General features: G+C 40.7%; 1 protein-coding gene and 1 long non-coding RNA gene across 9 annotated transcripts in view; one reads left to right on the top strand and one right to left on the bottom strand.

The window, feature by feature from the left end:
• Positions 1–21460, bottom strand: part of ESRRG (estrogen related receptor gamma) — a 366441-nt gene that overhangs the window by 156529 nt on the left and 188452 nt on the right. Inside the window, exon 1 of one of the 5 annotated variants that reach the window (XM_021393162.1) lies at positions 463–566. The exons of the other annotated variants lie outside the window; for them this stretch is intronic. The gene's annotated coding sequence lies outside the window, so the exon portion shown is untranslated. Of the gene's footprint in view, positions 1–462; positions 567–21460 lie in introns of those variants that run through there. 5 annotated transcript variants of the gene reach the window in all.
• Positions 187–3395, top strand: LOC110397159. Of its 4 annotated transcripts, none has more exons than XR_002437575.1 (3): positions 187–261; positions 420–530; positions 622–3395. It is a non-coding gene; the product is annotated as an uncharacterized LOC110397159 (long non-coding RNA). The 4 variants fall into 4 exon arrangements; XR_002437576.1 differs by lacking the exon at positions 187–261 and having other exon boundaries at positions 314–530; positions 622–721; positions 1103–3395; XR_002437577.1 differs by lacking the exon at positions 187–261 and having other exon boundaries at positions 314–530; positions 622–721; positions 838–3395.

The raw sequence follows: 21460 nt of genomic DNA, 5'->3' as shown, positions 1-21460 counted from the left end.
GCGGGGACCAAAAGCTCGCCCGCGCGCCTAATCAAGGACTTAAAGCCCCGCTCCGGGCTCATGAATATGAAGCGGCGCTTTACATATGCGGTCCCCCCGGGCCGGGGGAGCGGCGGATTGGTGGGGCGGCGGCCAATCAGGAGGCGGCGGGGCGGCGCGCGGGCCGCGCGGCAGGTAGAGGGGTGGGGCGGGGGGAGCGGCCTGAGGCGGCGGCCGCTGGGGCAGCGCCCGCAGACATGTCGGCGGCCCCGGGGCGGAGAGGTACGGAGCCGGGGAGGGGGAGAGGGGAAGGCGGGGGGGAAAGCGGCGGGGATGGGGGCAGCGCAACTTTTTGAGGGGCCGGGAGGAGGCTAAGAGTGGGGTCCGCGCACGAATATTCTATATCTGTTTGTCCCCATTGCTATGTACGCTTAATAAAGTGGAAAAAGCAACTCGTTCTATACAAAATAAGAAAGGATTTACCTCGCAAAACCGGCGTTCGGCTTCCATTTCCGATCGGCGCGGCCGCATCGGGCAGCGTACGCAGACAGGTACGCGCGTTCTCTTGCAGCTCAGCTCAACGCCTCGCGTTTAACGTACACCCACGTGCAAATATTTCGGTGCTGACGTGTAAATATTTAGCTTTCGCGAACAGAAAGAAGAGCTCCAGAACCGATCCGTTTCTTCCCCAGCTGCGCAGGGAGCGCGAGCGGACTACCTGAGCCCGCTTCATTGTAACAAGGTAAGGCTACGCTGTAACAGCTCGCCACTGTCACACCTCGCGGTGCACGCAGACCTCGGAAGCGTTCCCCGCGCGTTGATTTCTGCCTGCTAAATCTTGCCCGACGGGAATGGCAGCGAGCAGAGCCCTGCTGCGTGCCCGCAGAGCGCCCAGCCCCGCTGCTGCAAAGCACTGCTGGGAGCCAGCCCGGCTCTGCCGTCAGGAAGGGGCCCTCGCCCAACCTGTGCCGAGGAAATAACCGCGCTCAACTTAGAAACGCCGATCACCCCCTCTACCTTCTCCCTCCTGTTGAAAGGGTCAGTAATGAATGGGGGATGCAATGTTTTTTTTCCCCTCAAAAGCTCCTGCTTTTACAACTAAGACGCTGCACTTATTTTCTAGGTTCAGAGTGTTTCTACTCTCACCTTTCCACAGCGAAAACAGACGCACGCTGTTTCTGGCGAGAAAAATAACAGCAGTGGAAAGATGCATAGATAGATGTTATTTTTCTTTTCTTCTTAACTCAGCTCACCCACTTAGAAAAATCTTTTATTTATGACTGGAGCCCTACACGAAGCAAATGGCAATCTTTGAGATCAAAACATATCGGTGCACACCCTCAGAACGCATTAATACCATTCACAAATGGGAACGCAAATGCCCTCTCACGGCATCTCACCAAATGAACGCAGCCACAGCAGCCAAGTCCAAAATATGTAAGTTCAACAGATGTGCTGGTATATGCTCACAGCAGAGAGACGCTGGCATTATGCTCCTAACCTTATGTAAAGACTGGGCCTGTGGTATAAATGCATGCAAGTTTAGGAATCAGAGCCTGCACAGCAAAACTGCTGCTCTGACTACTGTATAAAAGCAGGTAGTAAAAGCTTAATTACCAGTAGCATTATGCTGTCTATATTGTTAAATGTGAACTCTATAATTAAGATGTAAATTCGCTTGTGAATTACAGAGCTCGGAAATGTAGAGGAAAATCCAACCACACTGTAGAAACATCAGAGACCAAAAATATATATATATATATCAGTTTTTATCAAATTTTAAAATGAGGCATTTAATCGTGTTACAGTATTAGAATGCTCTCTGAGGAACAATTTGATAAATGTGGGTTTTGGAATCAAATCAAAACTTAAATAAGATGTGTTTATTCTATGTATGGGCACCTTTGTAGTGTATAAGCCCAAAATACAGTTCCTATAAATTGATTTTCATGTGCACTTTGGCAAACTATGAAAATAGAATTGTATTGTTTCTAGTGTCTGAGTGTCCAGTTATAGATTTATATTCAAAAATGCTATTCTTCAATTTTATGCTAAAATACTTTCAAATCATTTCATCTGCATGTGTTTTCTTACTTTAAGTGACCCATATCCAGTCCCTACAGATAAGTCATTTCATAAAGTCACTTCTATATATTAAGTTCCTTAGAATTTATCCTCCTTTATTAGATCCATTTTGAAATGTACCACAGCACAGGTCAGCTTTATTTTCTACTTTTGTTCATTATTTCCTAAGATTATGCATTTATATTCAGATGCTGAAACACAGTGTCTGTTTACTTCTGCGATGGAAGCTCTCCTTTCCACGTTCCCATAGGTTCTGCCACCGTGCTGACTTGTTCCCCCCATACCGTACACCATCAGATATGTTTTTCCTCTCTCTATATGCCATCACCATGTTTCTATCATCCATCTCTCATCCAGGCAAGTGGCTCTCTACCCTGCCAGTGCTGCTGCTCAGGCAACCAGAAATACAGTGCCATAGTTTACACATTGATAAACAAAGCAGTTGGCTTCTTCCCTGGGACTGAAAATGCCACCTCCACCAGACCGGGGCCTGGAATTCCAACTACATTCTTGAACTTGGGTTTCAGTTACCCATCAGTTTAGAAAAAGAAGATAAGAAAGATTACTCCAGGCAAATAAGCTGGGTGTAAGCATAGCTTCACCTTCCTAAGCTTTTCTGTAGAAATAAGTAAAATAGTACTACAGAAAAGGAGAAAAAAAAAAGCTCATACAATTTAACTAAATTTTATCTGGGGATGTAGAGTAAGAACATGCACGAAAATGCTCATCTGCACTAACTTATCAAAACGAACAGTGTGAAATCTTACCACAAGGAGTCTGTACAAAACAGTGGTAATGGAATCAGAGAGGGGAAGGAAAAAACCATCCTGGGTGTGTGCACCAGTCAAGGAGCATTACTGATCAGCATCTATGTTTCCATCTCTCTGTGCACGTATGATTTGTCTTGCGTATATTCCATGTTTAAGTATCTTCACATTTAAATACTACAGACATTTCAAGCCACGTTCTTACAACACAACTACCTCAAGGCAACTGAAGAAGTATAATTCAGTGGCGCTTCACAGAAGCCGCACAGTGAATTGTGTCAAATGTGTATCCACCAAAAGGCAAAGCTCAAATCATCTGGCAAGGAGCAAGAATGTAAAATACATTTTATTAGCTGCAGAGAATTAATCTGAAAATAAGTACACTGTTTACTTAATGTGACATGTTGGGGGCTGGACTCGATGATCTCCAGAGATCCCTTGCAACCTCTACAATTCTGTGGTTCCATGAAATTTTGCCATGCACTATGGTGTACTATGGTACCTTATTCAAAGCATAGCTGGAGAATATTGTTAAGTTTGAAATAAATATCAAGTAATCATAAATATGTGGTTCTCTCTTTATTCAAAATCCTACGTAAAGAAATACAACTCAAATGCTCTATGCTCCAGTGCAACATTAGAACAATATTGTCACTGTCTACTGGTCTTAAGACACTTTGCCTTCTGTGCTTATGACTGGAAGGCACTTGGTGCATCCCTGGGTATACTGCTTTGCTTACAATTAAAAAAAAAAAAAAAAGCTAATGCTACAGAAGCTCAAAATCCTTCTCACTTCTTTGTATGTGGTTGGACAAACTGCAGCAGCACGTTATTCCTTTAAAGCTACCTACTTCCGTCTCTATTTAGGACTAATTAATTACTCCTTGTTTTGATCATAGGTAGAAAAAACATGAGTAACACTATGTCAGAGTGCTCTTTAAAACTTTGCCACGGTTCATTCACAAATATACAGAGCGAGGCATTTAGATTTTGCTGCTACACTCTGTGTTCCGGTATATAAAAAAGTGTCTCTGTGAAGTAGCAACAATTGCCTTACAATGTTACTAAACTGCTTTTGGTTCCTCTGGTCTCAAAAAAATTCTCAATATTTTCTCCTCATTTTACTTTCAAGGGCATGGGTATTTAAATGACTGCCTTCGCTGGTACAGACTAGAAACAGAATAGTTCACGCTGCTGTAAATGGAAATTATTCTCTTGACAAAACACCTTTTCCAAAGCCTCTGACAAAACGAAAGGGGGAAAAAAAAAGAGAAAAAGGAAGCCGCACATGCTCATCATCTACCAAAAAATAGATAAAGATAATTCAGGTACACACTACAATAAGGATATCTCACTATTACCCTGAGCTCTTTTTTTAGTGTAAGTTTCTTCTGAGAAGCTGAAGTGCATTACTGTCTCAGACAGCCAAGGATAAGATGACTGAGGGAATTCAGTTGCTCTGTTTAATTAATACAGGATTATTTCACTTTCATTTTGTGAAGCTAATAATATGACTGGTGGAATGTCAGTAAAAATTAAATCATAAACTAGTGCAGTACCAAAGGGAAAACTTACTTTAGTTATGGAGTATTCCCAGCAGAAATCTTGAAAATCTTATACATATTTACACTGATAAAATACCACATGTACTTCATGGGATACTGCAAGCTCTCTACAATCCTTATGGCATGTATTTACAGAGCAAGAGTTAACATTTTGAGATTATACATTAATAAATGAGTTGCAGTTATATTGTTTCTTGAATGTTAAGCACCACATACTAAACACAGGAACACGTTCAAGGTCAATGTCCTATTTTAGACCTTTTCAGCAGCTGTGATATTATGATAATCAATCTTAAAATATTCCTATAGAAAGAGTAAATTAGGCCTTTTCACTAGAAGGATTATTATGATAAATAACAAATCTGAAAGCGGACAAATTCAGATCTCTTATTTTTCAATGTGATAACCTGCTGTCCCTTCCTGCGATGGCTTATCTATAGAGAAATAAAATAAATCCACATTCTTCTGCACTTACAGTACCTTTGAATGTTTGGAGGCCTCACCTATGTAACAATATCTCTCAAAGTACTTTTCCTTTCTGTTAGAACCCAAACACTCCAGTTGGCATCCCATTCTACCACCCATACTGCAGTGAAATGTAATATCCCATGAAAGCAGAAGAGAAAGAGGAAAACTTAGCATCAGCAGCTTTTCCTAAGCAAGATTAGGAGTTTAGCTCCGTCTAATTGGGGGATGAGATGTGTCCCTCATCTTCTCCCACTCCCCCATCAGGCTCCCACCTGACGGGAAGCTCGGGGTGCTAAACATAGAAAAGAAGAAGACAGAGCATAAATATTTCCCCAGTGAAAACACCAATAGTCTTTACTGAGAACTGACGTGAATTGCTTGTTACACTGGCCCCAGGATATCACAGCTTGAAGAGAGAGCACACATATCCAGAGCCACCAACCATCCTCAAACCTTCTGCGCTGTGTATTTGTGCGTGTGCATCTCACAGAAGCTTCTATGACATCTGACTTGGAGCCTGTACACCTGCTGTACAAAATGCATTATCTCCAGCTTGCCTTTTTTTTTTTCCCACCTGACTGTCCCAGCCAATCTTCCATCACTCTTCTTTCTTTCTTTTTCTCCCCCTACTCCCCCTCCACTCCCTTCTCTCTGGCATTTTTATTATTAATGTTAGTGCTATTATTACTGTCCAAGCATAAGCTGATCCACAGGGGACCCTGTGTAATTTAACCCCTCAAGCACTAAATTCCTTCACATGTGCCAAAGACACAGGTTTGTTGTTGCCTCCAGCAATATCCCAGGAAGACGAGTGATGGCGGTGTCATATCATCACACAGCGACTTAATCTATTGCGACACCCAGGGAACAGGTAACTGAAGAGATTTACAGAACATGCTCTCTGACTGAATACAAAATGTTATCCCCTTTCCCGACAAACTCACGTCACATGCAACAAAGTGAAAAATTTTGCCCTTCTATAGCTCATCGTTTTCATGACAGCTTTATCCAATCCCACCAACGTGTGAGTCATCCCACTGTACCTCTTCTAGCTATACAACACTTTTTTTCACATTTTTGTTCTCTCTCCTTTGTTCTTCTCAGGTTCTCTGATTAACAAACAGCCAGATCATGTTGAACTGCCACGTAACATAGCTTCAGAAATCTTTTATCCATACGCTAGATGACTGGAACCATCACTTACATCAGGGTTATCTCTTCGCGCTGTCTTTATGTTGTCTGACATCTAATGCATGCTTTTTAAAACAACAGATTAAAGGGGTTGCACTTTTTAAAGGTGCAAGGAATGCTAAATTACATACAGACTAGTTACAATAACCACTGACAAGCACAAGGGTATCTACTTCAAGCACCGAGAATCAAAAAACTGATCTGCTTGTTTAGCATGAACCTTCTGCGTGGATGTCCTATTTTGTTATCCATAAATGTTAAGAAAAGTCGGTGTAATATAGAAGTACATCGCTGTTCTCTCCAAGATCAAGGTGAGATCCTTTATCTTCTAACATTTCACTGACCTAGGAAGCAAGAATTTGCTGCAGAATTAATCCTGAACAGCAGCAGACAAATGAGAATAATGAAAATGTCTTCAGCTAACTCAGAATAACCTTACCGTGCTGGTAAGTCAGAGCTTTCACCATGGGAAATTATCATTTCTGAAATAGCTAGAAGGAACTGGTAACAAAGGCTGAGTTCATCTGCTCAAGAGTAAACAAGAAATCCCTCTGTAAGGTGCTAGCTACCCATATCTCTAGACACCTCAGACCTAAAGCAGGTAGGGGCTTCAGTACTGAAGGCCACTGAAACCTGTCCCAGTGGAAATATCTAATTTTTCCTTTTATAAACACAGCTTCTTATGAAGGCATATATCAGCTGACCGACCCCCTAACATATTACACTTTGCATAAAGGCACATTCAGGCTTCATGTCAAATGATTTCTTGGACACAGAAATGTGTGCGTAAATCAAGTATGAGAAGGGGTTACACACAACTTGTGCTTTTCCCCAGTCATGGATGTGAAGAGACTTAAACGTTTACACGGCCATACAGCTCCCAAATGGATCTGTAGCTCCTGCAGAAAGGGGGAATTTGTCACCAATTGCTCATCTCCCAGGCCCCACTGCTCCATCCAAATGAACGTCAAAGCTCTGATTTTTAATACAATACATCCGAATCACTCTTTTAAAAAAGTGTTTGTTGTGGTTGTTACAATTACTATTTTTTCTGACTACACTAGTTAATACAATTGAATGAGACAATATAATCCCAAAGACACCCTTCTGCAGCTGAAGCCTTCTCTTATCATCTAAGTTTCTTTCCCAGAGCAGCCTCATTCCTATTGACCAGTCAGTTAGTCCTATTCAATTACTCAATCTCCAATCGATAGATTTAGCTGTGTGTAATGGTTAAGGTGTAAACGTTATGCACACACTCATCCAGCTTAATTCATGTGCCTGCAGATTTGGGTTTATGTTCTAAACTCCTTGGTGAGAAAAATGCAGAACTGAGTTTTTCATATTAGCTTTTTTTCTACCACCAGTTCTGCCCCCATTTCAGGTGTTATATTTCTAGAAGTTAACACGCTTATGATAGAAATTTCTGTCTTTCACAGATAAAAAGGAAAAGCGAGAATTGTAATCATTTAAATGTGCTGAATAAAGCAGTAAGACCGCTGTATGATGTTCAAGCAGATCCAGTCAGTATTTTCCTGCAGAACTACATGCTCAAGGTGTGAATTGATCCAGAAAGTACAGCCTTTAGATTTACTGCACCTCTGACACTTCTATCACAAAGCATTTGGCTCAATTACTGTAGCGGCATGTGTGCGTGACTACACCTATACATATACACAGACAAACATATTGTATCGTGGGCTCGTGGTTATCTACATGTATTTATACTTACTCAAAAAAGTATGCAGTAAAAGGGAGGTTGAACCAACATACATATGCAGAGGAGAATGGCTCCATTTTTCATTTAGTGAAAAGCTTCTTTATTAATTTTGTCCCCCCAAAAGCTCACAATTCTGTGCGAGAGAACTGATCTGAAGTCACACCAAGATACAGGATGTCACGCTCCTTGCAGTGTATCCTTCGGGAACTGGGCTGTACCCTCACCCTTTCTTAGCCCAACTCTTCACTACTGCATCCCCTCACCCTCGATAAAACACTGCAAAACAGATTCCTGACTACCTACTTCCAGAGACTACATCCATTTTTGTGCATCTTGAAAACAGATCTGATACCAGTGCTGTAACACAATATCTCTACTGACCAGATAACCTAGAAGAATACAGTTACAACTTATCTGAACAGAGTTCAAATAATACTCGCCAATGAAACACCAGTTCCTCGGGAACTCCCTGGCTGTTACCTGCCTTGAACCTGTGCAGGGCTGTGTTCAAAGCAGCTGAAGTGTGTACATATGAGGATGGTGGCACAGAGCTGCTATAATAAGAAAATCTAAAGCAATTTCTGCCTGCAACTATCACCACGTGGCCATTATGAGGGAGGCAAGTACATCTCGTCTAGCGGGAGGGCAACAAAGGCTTAAAAAAAAGCAGAAAGGCTTGTAGAAATAAAATCTACAGAAAAGGGAAAGTTGCAACGCAGTTATCCTACTGACCTTTTCACTCCAACTTCAGATTATCTGCTCCTGAGATATTAACATAAACTGCTCCAGCCTTATTAAAGGCCGTATCTATATTCTTTAGTGCTGTTTGCATTCGGTACGCATATTTTCAGAATGCTAACGGGCTTTGTTCAATAATGAACTTGGCAGCAGAGCAGGAATCGGTTCTCTTTCAATGTTACTTTCTAAATAAATTATCTAAACCTGATTGAGTTAGATCCATGGATCATGCTTTGGAAGATGCAACTCAGAGTTTCTGAATAAAGTGAAGCACTTAAGCAAATCAGACTTTTATTCTTCATCCACTGAGAAACCTGAGAGTTCAGATGAAAGAGTCAGGCTGCCTTTCTCTCTCCTATGCTGTGAGGTTCCTTCATTTTCCCTGTTTCCCCAGTAGATTTACTTGTAAATCTGGTGACAGCCACATCTGAAGTCCTGAGCTCCGACTCCTGACCTCGGTTATGTCAGCCCTTCCCTGCTGAAGAACTACCCCTTGGATCACTGGCTTGCTATTATTCTATGGTTAATAGACCTGACCTGTGCAATATTTTTTATCTGGCTACAGTCCTATCTCTAAATTCTCTATTTTGAATGAATACCGATTTTGTGACATGAAGTCTGCTATATAATGAAATGCAAACAATGAAAGGGCTAAATCAGTTTACAACAAATCTATTTGTCAAACAGTGTGGAGATGCTCCCAATTTAGTCCGGGCGGTTCATGCAGCTCTTGATAAGGGAGTTAAAACCGAGCCGTTCCGCCGCATAGAAATAAAAGCATTGGCAAAAGAGAGGCATTTTCTTTTGGAGAATCTTCTCTGTAACCTGTAGCTAATGATAAAAAATAAAATAAAATAAAGCCCCCCCCCCCTCCCCCCCGATTCTGCAGGAATTTTCTCACAGCCGGGAGCACTGTTACAGTAGGTAACAGCAAACGCCTCCCCAGCGCAGTCCCCTTATGTCACATTTGCATTTCTATTCAGCTACATCGCCTGACAATGAAGCAAATGGGTCTGCCTTATCTGTACAATTCTGGACAACAGAGATTTCTGAGCCATACAAAGGAACGAGCTTAACATTCAGCACTCAACACTTCCCCGCGCACCCCCTCCCAGGCCCTGGGGGGAATGCAGGCACATAAACACCTGTCCACACCAAAAACCGGCGCTGTCACACGCTGTCGGAGAAGGAAGCGGTTAAAATCAGAAATAAATAAATAAGAACCCATCGAGACTTTCGAGACGCTCGCCCTGCCGCAAGGAAGGAAGCAGCCCCAAGCCGCCAGATTTTAGGGCTTTATTTGGAGCGCACCAGCAAAGTGAAGGAGTGTCCCTGGAATGTGAAAGTAGATGATATCTTGGCGAGCAGTTGTTACCCCTGCTGTCCCTGTTACGCTGGCAGTTCACAGACAAATGAAAGCTATGGATCCTTTTATCAGGAAAATTTCATATCACCCTACTTTTCATTAGGAAACCTTTAGCAGCTAGTCGGGCTAACTCCAGCCATTTCATCTCAGTGCGAGGAAATTTCAGGCTAATTCCTTCAAAATTAATATTGTCTCATCTGCAACTTAGAAGTGACACAAAAACTGCACAAGCTGAAGCCTCCAGATCAAACCTGTGTTATGACAGGACTTAAGCCAGTTATAATGCAGGTTAGGGCTTTAAACAGCAGGGGAAAAAAATGACAGTGACACCATTCTGTAGACACTTGAGCTTTATAAAGGCTGGCCTTCTGTGACCTTCTGTAGGGAACCTGCTTTAGCTGGTGGTTGGACTCACCGATCTCAAGAGGTCCCTTCCAAGCCACACAATTGCGTGATTCTGTGTTATGTCTGTACACACTGTATCTGTTGTCTTGGACCTCTCTTCCCTGTTCTCCATGTCATAAAATCAGCTTTGTGCACAACAACGTGGAGTGCAAGTAGGACCATGTTGGAGGGGGCCATCCACACATTTATTTTCACGTGGAGAAAGAGAGTTTTAATATAAGACAGCAAACACATACAGCAGTGTGGGAGGATGTCTTTCTTTTTGTCCTGTATCATATATCCTAAAGCACAATATACATTTTGCATAGCATACTGGATTTTACATTGCTAGCTTATACTTTAATTGTCCTGAACTTGCAGGTAAGGTTATTCTTTGCTGTTGAACAAATGCTGAATTTCTCCCCAGAGGTGGTTGCAACGAGTACTGATTCTCTATCTTTTCCTCACTCACACAGTTTTGAAGATTTACAGGCACGAATATCATCATGTTAACATAAAATGATATTATTATTGCCAAAAACAAGGCAGTTAGCACGGAGGCAGTGAGGAATGCAGAATGCTTGCTTGGATTCAAAGGCAGCGTGAAGCTCCTAGAGCCGTCAGTTGTTTTTAATTCTACCACCGATGGCCCAAAAGCTGCTGCCTGCTGCATGATTTGGAGCAAGAGATTAGGGCATGTTCTGCCTCCTGGAGAGCAAGTGAGTGACCAGCCAACTTTTATTACCCCCTAGCACTGAAAATGGCTTTATTGCTGAGGATGAATGAAACTACCAACGGCCCTGGTATCATACCTCCTAAAGCACTGCAGATCCTTCAAATGCTGTCAAGGTGACAGATCGCTTTTACCCTCGACTGTGCAAGCACATGGCTAGAGCAAACTTCATAGAAGGCATGTGTACATGGTACAGTGCAGAACAAATATTTAGTCCTTAAATTTGCTGTGATAAAAAGGAAACCTTGAATAAAATTAAATGATTGATACTAACCTATCAGCCTTTTGAAACATTTTTCTAAACTATTGTTAGAAATGAGATAGCACATACTACTACGCTGTCGTAACTACTTGTCTCTGTTGAATTATCAAAAAATAACTATTACAGATGGAAGAGGGAGAGCTGGAGAGTTAAGAAGAAAAGCAACCATGGGAAACATTTTCCATGGGTTGATTCAAGGTCTGTTTGAATCTCAAGTCAGGTCATCTAAAAGGCTTATGTAGTTACCCAAAAGAAAACAGCTTCTTTCTTCTGCCCTGCAGGAATGGAAGTTCTAGACCACATTTTGCTGATTGCGTTACCGCATCTTGAAGATACTTATCAAGATGGCTTCTACACGCCTGCCCCTTCTGGAACAGAGCAAACAACAGATCTGACCCAGAAGAATTAGATGAGAAATTCAACTAATTAATGAGCCCTGCAGGCAGAACATCATTTCTTCTGCTCTTTGGGGCATTTGCAAGGTCAGCTTTTGTTTTCAGCATCAGGTCAGACTCACTCATCTGTCAACAATTACAGGATATTTAAGAAAAGTAGTGGCCACACATTTACCTTACCACTGTCATAAAATTCAACTGTCCCCACCATCAAGCCAAACAACATGGTGTGTTTTGTTCACTGTAAGGGAAAAACTCTTCAGGCCAATTCAGCTTTATCAAAGTGTTCTTTAATATTACCTTACTTCCCTGTGAGCAGCAGTTTAAAATAATGAAAGCAACATTTTCCATTTAAGAAAATATTCTGGAATGAAACTAAAAATGTCTTGGAATGCATCTGAGTTTCCTCATCGTGCTCTGCTGTCTTTCCCATGTTTGCTTTTCTGAGCATCGCATGGCACAATTTTCTTCCATCTGCCAGGGAAGTTTCCCAGTAAGTAAACCAACTTCAAGATATGAGTAATCTGAATAGAAGACACATTCAGATAGAATTCAGAATGATTATCAGCTCACCTCATCTGTTTCTCGAGCAGTATGTGCACTGTTACTATCCAATGGCCTTGTTGGTAATAAACTTGTCCCACCTCCCATCTGCTCCTCTTGCTGGCCTCCTGCCACTTCAGCCTCAGTCCTTTCCTGTCTTCAAGATGTCATTCAACTTCACTTGCTCTCCTACCCATTTGTTTCTCTTTCCAAGTGAGATCAAGCATATATCTTTCTGTGTCTCTCTCTCCAGCCTTTAGCTTCTGCTCCATCCTTTTAGTAAGTGTCTATGTTTCTGCTCCATTTATCATAGTTGGCAGTATGCACTATGCAGGTGTCAAGGAAACCAAGAGAGAGTTCACTATTCATGATATTGCCTTTTCAGCCTTCTTGTGGCTTGCCATTGAGTGTCAGGCCCTTAACACTAAGCTATATGTTGAGAAGAATGTCTATCAGTTAGAGACAAATTACTTCAAGCCAACACAAGGACATATAAAGAAGCGAGGCTGCTTTAAAATTAGCCTTTTTCAGTCTCATTCTAACCAGTTTCTATATTATTTTTCCTTTTATCTGTTCATCACTTGAGCTCATATGTCCTCTCTTACTTGCGGGCTGAAGGTAAGCATGCACACTACTGCACAATGTTGGACATCCCACTTACATGCAGACCTCTGTAAATGTGAATTCCTAATGCTCGACTTCGTTAAGTGCTTTCAAGTCATCGCAGACTTGTGTTTCACTAAACGTAATCCTGCTCAGAAAGAGAGATGCCTTGTGCTCAGTAGGAGAGAAGCCACGACCAAACCCAAAATGCCCCACTGCCTTCCTGCAGGCTGAGACAGAGCCTCGCCATCCCCTGCACGGGCTGGGCCTGGGAAGGAGCCTCAGCATTGCCCGAAGCCCAAGCACAATCAAGACCCATTGTTTTTAAATTCAACACTCAATTCCGCAAACATACAAGCCACATTCATATCCTGGAAAACTGGTTTAATTCACTGTCGCACCCAGAGATAAACTTCCCCATAGGTACAATACTTAAACACAATAAACACGATTGAAAGCAGCTGCAGCATTACATTCTCAACTGCAGCTACTGCTCCACAATTGTAAACAAAAAGCATTGTGATGTTTGTTTAGGGTTGTGTTTTGTGGTTTTTTTTCTTTTTACATCTCTGAAAATATTTTTTCAAATGGCATTTTGAATAATGTGAAATGTCCCTTCACTGTTAACAGCAGAATAGTTGGACTAACCTCATTATCATCAGAGCTTAGTTTAGCAAAGACATACACTGACTTGAAGGTAATTCCCAAAAAGCACATATGACAAAGGTTTTCAGGCAATGCAGTGCTTTAGAAAAATGATGTTTAGAGATGTGGTGAATTAGGGGGAGAATCAACCAGAGAAGTAACTAGGGATTGTTTTAGATTCTGGATTACCTCATGTTTTTTGTTACACTAGCACCTTTTGAAATGTATGATGTAGCTTGAATCGTTTTTCAAAAAGCCAAGCATGAAAGTTTCCAGATTAAGTATTTTTTTTTGACTCATGATATACGGTCAAGCCAGACAGTCTCTACCTCCCAAACTCTACAAGCTTCTACATTAGAATTGCGTACATCCAACACCAACGCGATTCAATACTTTTTATACCACATGGCAAAGAAGCAAGAATAGAAATCCCTCACAATCCTTAATTTCTATCACTTTCATCCAGACTACCTTCCTGTTTTTACTCATTGTTTGCATGCCACCCATATGACAGGCAGAATTTGTCTTACAGCAAAGTGGACAAGAAGGTCTCCAGTTTCTATCCTGGCTAAATATAAACTAATGCCTATCTTACACATTTTTTCCTTACTCATACTATGCATTCTTTAAAACAAGCTTGCAAAATGTCTTTGTGATTGGTAAAGCTCCATCCTAAAACTTTTCACATCTTGTTCCATGTTATTTCTGTGGAAGTGAGAAGGACTATTCACTTATGTAACTGAAACTAAGGATCTACCATAAAAACTCACTCTATCACCTTGCAAAACTTCTCAGGAAAGTAAAGTTTCATATTTCTCCAACACAGTTAATGTTATGCAAATGCAATCTGAAATTTAAATCTGAACATTTAGACAAATCACTTCCTAGAATTTTCTCTTTTTGCTAGAAGGCAGTAAGATACATTTTAACCCTCTGAGCAACAATATGCCTTCATATTATTCAGAGACCAATACACAAAGCCTTCACTTAAGGTGTAGAACATGCAGTCGCTTTCCATGCTGTAACCTATTTTCTGTCACAATTGCACGACCTGGTAAGAATCCAGCTACTGAGGAACATCAGCACAGAGCGGGTCAAGATTAGGGCTGCAAAGCAGCATTGGTGCAGAATGGCAACACATTGGAACAGGTGACACAACCTGAAGGGCAGCATGTGTGGCATGCTACGACCAGCAGCAAGTTACAGTGATAGAAGGAAAGGTGCCTCTCCTACCCTGAGAGACAAGGACAGCACAAGACAATGACCTATCCAACGGTCTCTACTCTTATTTTATTCCTCACCCTTCAGCCAACTCTGGGAAGTTCAATCTGCCCCCTTACAGGTGTGCCCGTTCTATGCTGGCCCTCACTGTGTCTGGCACACTGCAAAGAACAAATAAATGCAAGCACAGAAGTCTGGCAGATCCATCTGTATGGAGCTAACAAGTATTTCCCTTGTCGCAATCCCTCCCTTTAACAAAGACTAACCAGTGTCCGTTGCAAAATGCTCTTTAGGAACCAGTGCCATCACACACAATGGGGCAGATCCACACCCCGTTGACCACGACTACATATTTGTTTGTGTTGTCTCTCTGGTTCGACAAGTCTGTGTGATGGCACTTGTCAAAGCTGCTTCGACTAAGCCGTTCTGCATTTGTCTGGCTGGATTTGGACTTCCCGGATCCCTGACTGAATACAAAGTGATTTGAAAAAGCAATGTTTGGCAACAAGCACAGTGGGGAGCGCAGTGTGTGTTGGTATACAAGAGCACAATGTGTTCTTCATAACATCGCTGGGGGAGCGTGCTGCAGGAATCTCCGCGCTGGTGAGATCAAAATGGTCTCCTTTGTTGTCAGCTGTTTAATAGCAGCTGTTTAATGTAATTCCAAATGATCTGCTTGAATGAAGTTGTCATTCTTGCAGTTCACTTTAATGTAGTGTAGAAAAAATAAAATAATGTCCCACAGCTTGTCCGTGTTATTTTTCTGTTGTTCTTCAGAAAAGTTGCACTCTTCTACTAGCCTAGCAAATAAGTGTGTGATTTCTAGAAATAAAACATATATTTCAGAGATGGCAAGAAAAAAAAGGTGAAGAATCAAATATTCCAAGTTCTTTCCTTCTAGATATTTTAGAATTGGTGATTAAAAATATACTCAGTCCTTAAAAATTACACATAAAGAAATTAACTTGTCAGCAAATACGTGAGCAAAAGGAGTATCTATTTCTATATGCACTTCAACACATTTTTCCCCAACGTGGGTTATTTGATTTTTTTCCAAGTTGTAGCAGAATACAGTAAAAAACAAAAACAAATGTACTCGTCTTGATTAAGCAGTTTAGCATGTAGAAACTTGCCTCTATGATAGGCTTGTTTTTTTGTTAAAAGTCTGTTTGATACCAGGAGTGATAATAAGGACCATCATCTGCAAGAATATTTACAGTTCTCTGATGAACAATAGAGGGCACTAATGCCTCTAATCTGGGAAACGCATCACGCACCAGACAGACAAAATAGCGGTGGTACTCGTAGCACACAAGCCACATCATCTATGCTAAATACGTAGATAGTATAGAGAGGATTTCTGTCTCTCAGAAAAGTTCTCTTTGTCCTTTAAACTTCTTTTTTTTTTTTTTTTTTTTTGCCTGCAGAAACTGGGATGTGATAATAACACACTAATACTTGCGGCCTTTCAAAGTGTTATTTTCTTTTGTTCAATGAACAAAGCAGAAGTAACTTTTCCTCATACAAATCCCTCTTCTGTGTACGTTCTCATCACATTCCTGCCTGTTTACCTACAGTTCTGTGTAATAGTTCAAGGTAAAGCAAGTCCCCTGACAAATGCAAAGCCAAAGGATGCTTAACCTGTGTGTTACGTGTGTTCCCAGAGAGCTCCTGTAGAAATATCGGCTACAAACTTCAGCAGGAGATATAGCGGGGTTCCACTTGGAATTTGAACAAGGGTTCACTGGGGGATGCTATACCACTGAAACACCTTAAGCAACATCACTTCACTCAGGTAAGGTGTGGCTGTTGAAAGGGCTCCTTTCCCAAGGCACGGGCACAGCAAGTATTTGGGAAAGGCTCTACATCTTGAGCTACTTCTTTTCTATCAAAGTTAAACCGTTTAAAAACACTGAATATCTAAAAAATTAGAAAACAATTCAGCCTTTTTTGCTGCTTAAATCTCAAGAAAAATGACTTGCTTAGAACTGCTAGCTGCTGAGCACCATCTACCTTTTTAAATGATTTACCAGTATTTCACTACTATTCAAACAAATGGATTTAATTGTCAGCCTTGGAGATGGAGACTTTGGCAAGAGAAACTCAAACACCAAACAACAACTATGGATTGCTGCTAACCTTGTAAAAAATTGGTAAAAGCATTCTGATTAATTAAGAACCGCTCCCTTCTGGAGAAGCTTAAACACTAGCATTCTCGTGTGGTAATTTCAGTATTTTAAATGAAAAATGAAATGAACTATACGTCCCTGTACACCCTGCAAAGTGTTCATGAATTGTAGGGCTTAATTTCTGACTCCTCAATTCCAGAAGCGATGTACCAGTTTTCAAAGACACCAAACTCTAACAGCTCTTAGATATTAAAACCTTGTTCACATCAAATGATACGGCTTTAAAGCCACGTGAATAGCTATGCTCAAATCTGAAAGCTGGACTCAAGTTTCCTCTGCTACATAATCAAGACATATACAATTAGAGAAAATAATTTAAATTTCTGTCCTGAGTCAACATGAAATATAATGAGTTTCTACCTTCCAGTTGGGAGCTTTTAGAGATTTTTTGGCCAAGATAGTTGATGCAAGCACTTCTTTACTCGACCACACCAAAAAGGCCAAAAGCAAACACACTTTTCATCCAACCCTCATTTAGAGACTTCTGTCGTCAAAAGATTATTCCGTAACTTCAAAGATTTATTTATTGCTTTGCTTTTAAAATATGACCTAGAACCAAGCATTCTGCCTTTAGTATCTTCTTTTTCTATGCCATTCAATTGACTCATCTTTGCTTATTTCTCTGTTCCTCTCAAATATTCAAAAAAGGCATTGCAAACAAAAAGGTAAAGCGCAAGCCATGCCACGAGGGATTATCATTTCAATTTGGGATATGATAATAATTAAATGCTATCATACTGATGACCGTCAGAGGTATATCATTGACTATCATGAGAGACAAGTAATAGCCGGTCACAAACAGTATCTGTGATGCTGCAAAACACAAAAGGAAGCATATTCTGTCCATGGAGATAGAAATAAACAAGAATTGGTCTCTAAGCTAAAAATTCAAACAGGAGTCAGAATACTGGATGTTAAGACTTATTTGAACATTTTGTGTACAATAAAACTGCAGTGGGCCAACAGGCATAGAAATAAACAGACTGACAACATAATTAGAATACATGAAAAGGAAGCAGCATTCATAAATAGGAGAAAGTCAGGATTTTTTGATGGGCTATAAAGAATTACTTTGAGCAGTTCAAACTCACTGGTTTATCACAGAGATGAGTTTTTTACTCTAAACAAGTGTTAAAACCAAAGCAAAAATTACTGCATAAAAGTTCAAGTTCCTATCATTTGTCCATCTGTCATAAATTTTCTTTGCCCAGACATCAGCAGCTCCATAATGACTGCTGCCCATTATCAGCCTGGATGTCACTTGGCTGTCTCGCAGTCGTTGCTTGGAGCCCTTACTTAGGTCAGAAAATGTTGGTTTTAATGTTCTTCCCTAGTCAGAAGTATGTTTTTAAGAATAACTGGATCACAAAACTGCTGGATACACAGTACCGTGGGTCTCAAACATTTTGAAGGTCACATGGGATAACTCACGTATATTGCTTGAAGTGGTGTTGTTCACCCTTCCAAAGCACTGATCGCAGTGTCTGTCTTTACCTCAGCCACTGTCCCAGCATTGCTTTCCTTTCACTCTCCCAGTTAGACAGCACTGTATGCAAAGTGATCCAGAGGCCATCTCACTACAGGAATTAGAATTTACTGGGTCCTAATCCATCGTTTTTATTTGATGGATATTTATAACTACACTGGGCCAAATTTTATTACTGGTTACATCACCGAATCTCGACTCAGAAGAATTTACTTCCAGAGAGTTAGATTGGACTCATACCAGCACAAAACTAATCTGGAGGCTAATGGAATAAAAAAAGACCTTTATCAAGCAACAACTCTAGCAAGGTCATTTTTATTCTTTTCATTTTCTTACTGACCTGCCTGGAAAAATAACTAACATGGAAACACATTAGCAAATATCTAAACTACAGCTAGTCACAACCAGCAACTTCCAGAAAATATCCATAATCACAGAAAAAAATATATCTACAGCCCACAAAAGGATTTTTAGAGAACTTTAAGATCACCGTCATGGACTGAATTCAGATACTTCATCTCATACTGTCAGATATAAAACTAGAGCTAGTAAATCTCATTACAAGAAGTACTGCACATACTAGCTTCTGTGTTTTCTTCCCATTCACCCTTCACATTTTCCTGCAACCCATCATTTGCTCTCAGTCTCAGTTCTTTAACAACAGAAACTATGTAATAACCAATCTGAGATCTAAGAAGAATCCGAGCCTGATGGAAACAGATGTAAATGCAGCAAAACTTCTCTAGCCTTAAACTAGGTGAGTGCTGGACCTCTCTTACTCCATGCCACTTGCAGCAAGAGGTGCACTGGTTCATCCTGAGGTTAATTCTTGCCAAGGATTTTTCCTCCAAAGAGGAAAGATAGAGCAAAGCAGACAGACCCATGCAGCACAAAGGCACTCCCTCCCTTACTCAGGTCTGGAGCCAGCGCAGGCCGCTCTCTGCACCAAGGACTTGAGCACTGAACTTGAGTGCATTTCAGATTTCGCTAGTTCCCAAAACAACAGTTTGTTTCCAAAACAAGAGGTATGCTCATAAACAAATTGTAGAACATAACCTTTGAGTCAAAATTATTCTCCCATCCATGCTCTCCCAGTTCTTCAAGACAATAATGCAGGATTATTATTATTATTATTATTTTTAAATAACTGTGTGCTCCTGATGCCTAAGTATGAACGTTAACACAGAAAGGTCATTCCAATTTGAAAAATTAAAAAGATTCCTTCCTTTTAAGTAGGAGCCTGTTTCCTAATGGGAGGATGTAACTTCGAAGTGGTTTTTCTTTTTCCATCTCCATAAGCAATATGCAGAGGCTCAATTATTCATAAGAGGGACTAGTCATGTAAATAGGGTCCGGAAGACTGAGCACCATGTTTTCAAAGCACATTTTCAGGTGCAAAAGACCATTTCAGCCTGGCCCTTGTGAGCAGGGTGCAGCCTTGCGAGGACTGGACAGAAAAGGCAGGGTTCACAAATCTGCATTTATACCAAATATGGGCATCGGTTACAGCAAGCTAGAACATACAGTTCCAAGTTTTACAATGGGAGATTTACAACAGCCAGAGTAGATAATGCAGAAACAAAACCACAAAGCAGCTGTCTATCAAACATTAGCCTGAAAAACAAAGCAAAGCTCTCAAAATACTACTCAACGTGAAACTGATGCCTTGATTCCTCCAGGAAGGTTGAGGTTTGATGTGTGACCGTATCCAGGGCACTCACTAATACGGATTCACTAATTCTTTCTGAATGTCTCTGTAATGAGCATCTCCTGCTCTTTAAAGCAGCAATTCTGCCTGCTTCAATCAGCAAAAGGGAATGATTTAGTATTTTTGTTGGCTGGTTATTTATAAGAGATCTACTCTAGATTAGTCCTGCTTGAGTGGCATCATAAATGGCTGCATTCCCCAGCAGTAGTCTACTTCAGATGGGAACCTGACAACCTCTACTTAGTGTGTCTTTCACAGTACACAATGAAGTGTAAAAACTGCTGTGAAAAAGCCTGTGTTTCAAAACAAACCATCTCAGTAATAAGCACTTAAAACACTTTTTATTAATATATTTCTTTGTGTACTCAACAAAAGCTTAATGTTACAACAGGCCTTTGACAATGTTTTTGCTTGGGTTTTTGGGTTGGGCCTGTCTTTAAATGAAGTCCTACAACAGCTTTTAGAAGGTCCAAAATAAATTATTTCAAATAAAGCGTTAAAGTGAGGTTTATAAAAGGGCTGTTTTTTCCTTCATCACAGCTTAATAACATGGGGTTTTCAACCAAAAAGCTTAATCAAAATCCAAAGTGGAAATCCTAAATTAGTAAATATTGAATTTAACCACTTTTATATCTCAGGTATTAGCAAATACCTTTGGTCTACAGAGATACAGCCCCTTCTAATCCTTATCTGAATTTGCAATTAAGACTTCAGAGCTACAGATATCTGTACACAGCTCTGTACACAGCTCTGCTCTCTTATTTTTAAATGATTGGACCCAAATCAAATCAGTCTTCAAATACATTGAAAAGTAAATGTCTGATGTCTAATTGAACTAATAGATAACGCTCTTTTTAATACTGTTAATGCTTAGTGGGGGCTTCACACAGACAGGAGCAGGGGAGGGAGAGAGAAAAAACCCACACAGAAACCTTTGTCATTATATTATTACCATTCAGCTCCTCAGTATAAAGATAGAGGAAAGCTAATATTTACAAATTATTCGGAAAAAAAATTCTAAATGCATTAGCTGTTAGATTCTTATTCTCTGTCACTAATTGTCACCTCCAATAGGACATTGTAAGAGCCTCAAAATGAAGCACTTATGAGTTTTCTTTTGCAATCTCTTGTGGGCTTCTCTCAGTTTATCGCAAATGAACAATCGTGTTGGAAGGGGCACCGTCTGTTTAATGTCATTAGTGATTGTTTCATAAAACAAACAGCCGCTCCACCATTCTGCTGCAGTTAATCTTAAATCTAAACGTGGCGGCACTTGGGGAGAGTCTCAAACATGGTTTGTTCTAACCAATGCAGGTCTCTTAATCTATTGCAAGTCAAGGCGCTTATCTCTCTGCTCAGCTCAGAGCAGTGATTTCTTTGTCCAAATATCAAACCAAACCCAGTTAATATCA

This window comes from Numida meleagris, chromosome 3 (genome assembly GCF_002078875.1).
Source record: "Numida meleagris isolate 19003 breed g44 Domestic line chromosome 3, NumMel1.0, whole genome shotgun sequence".
Taxonomy (NCBI): Eukaryota; Metazoa; Chordata; class Aves; order Galliformes; family Numididae; genus Numida; species Numida meleagris.
Note: the sequence above shows the minus strand (reverse complement) of the source record. Positions and strands in the feature narration are given on the sequence as shown.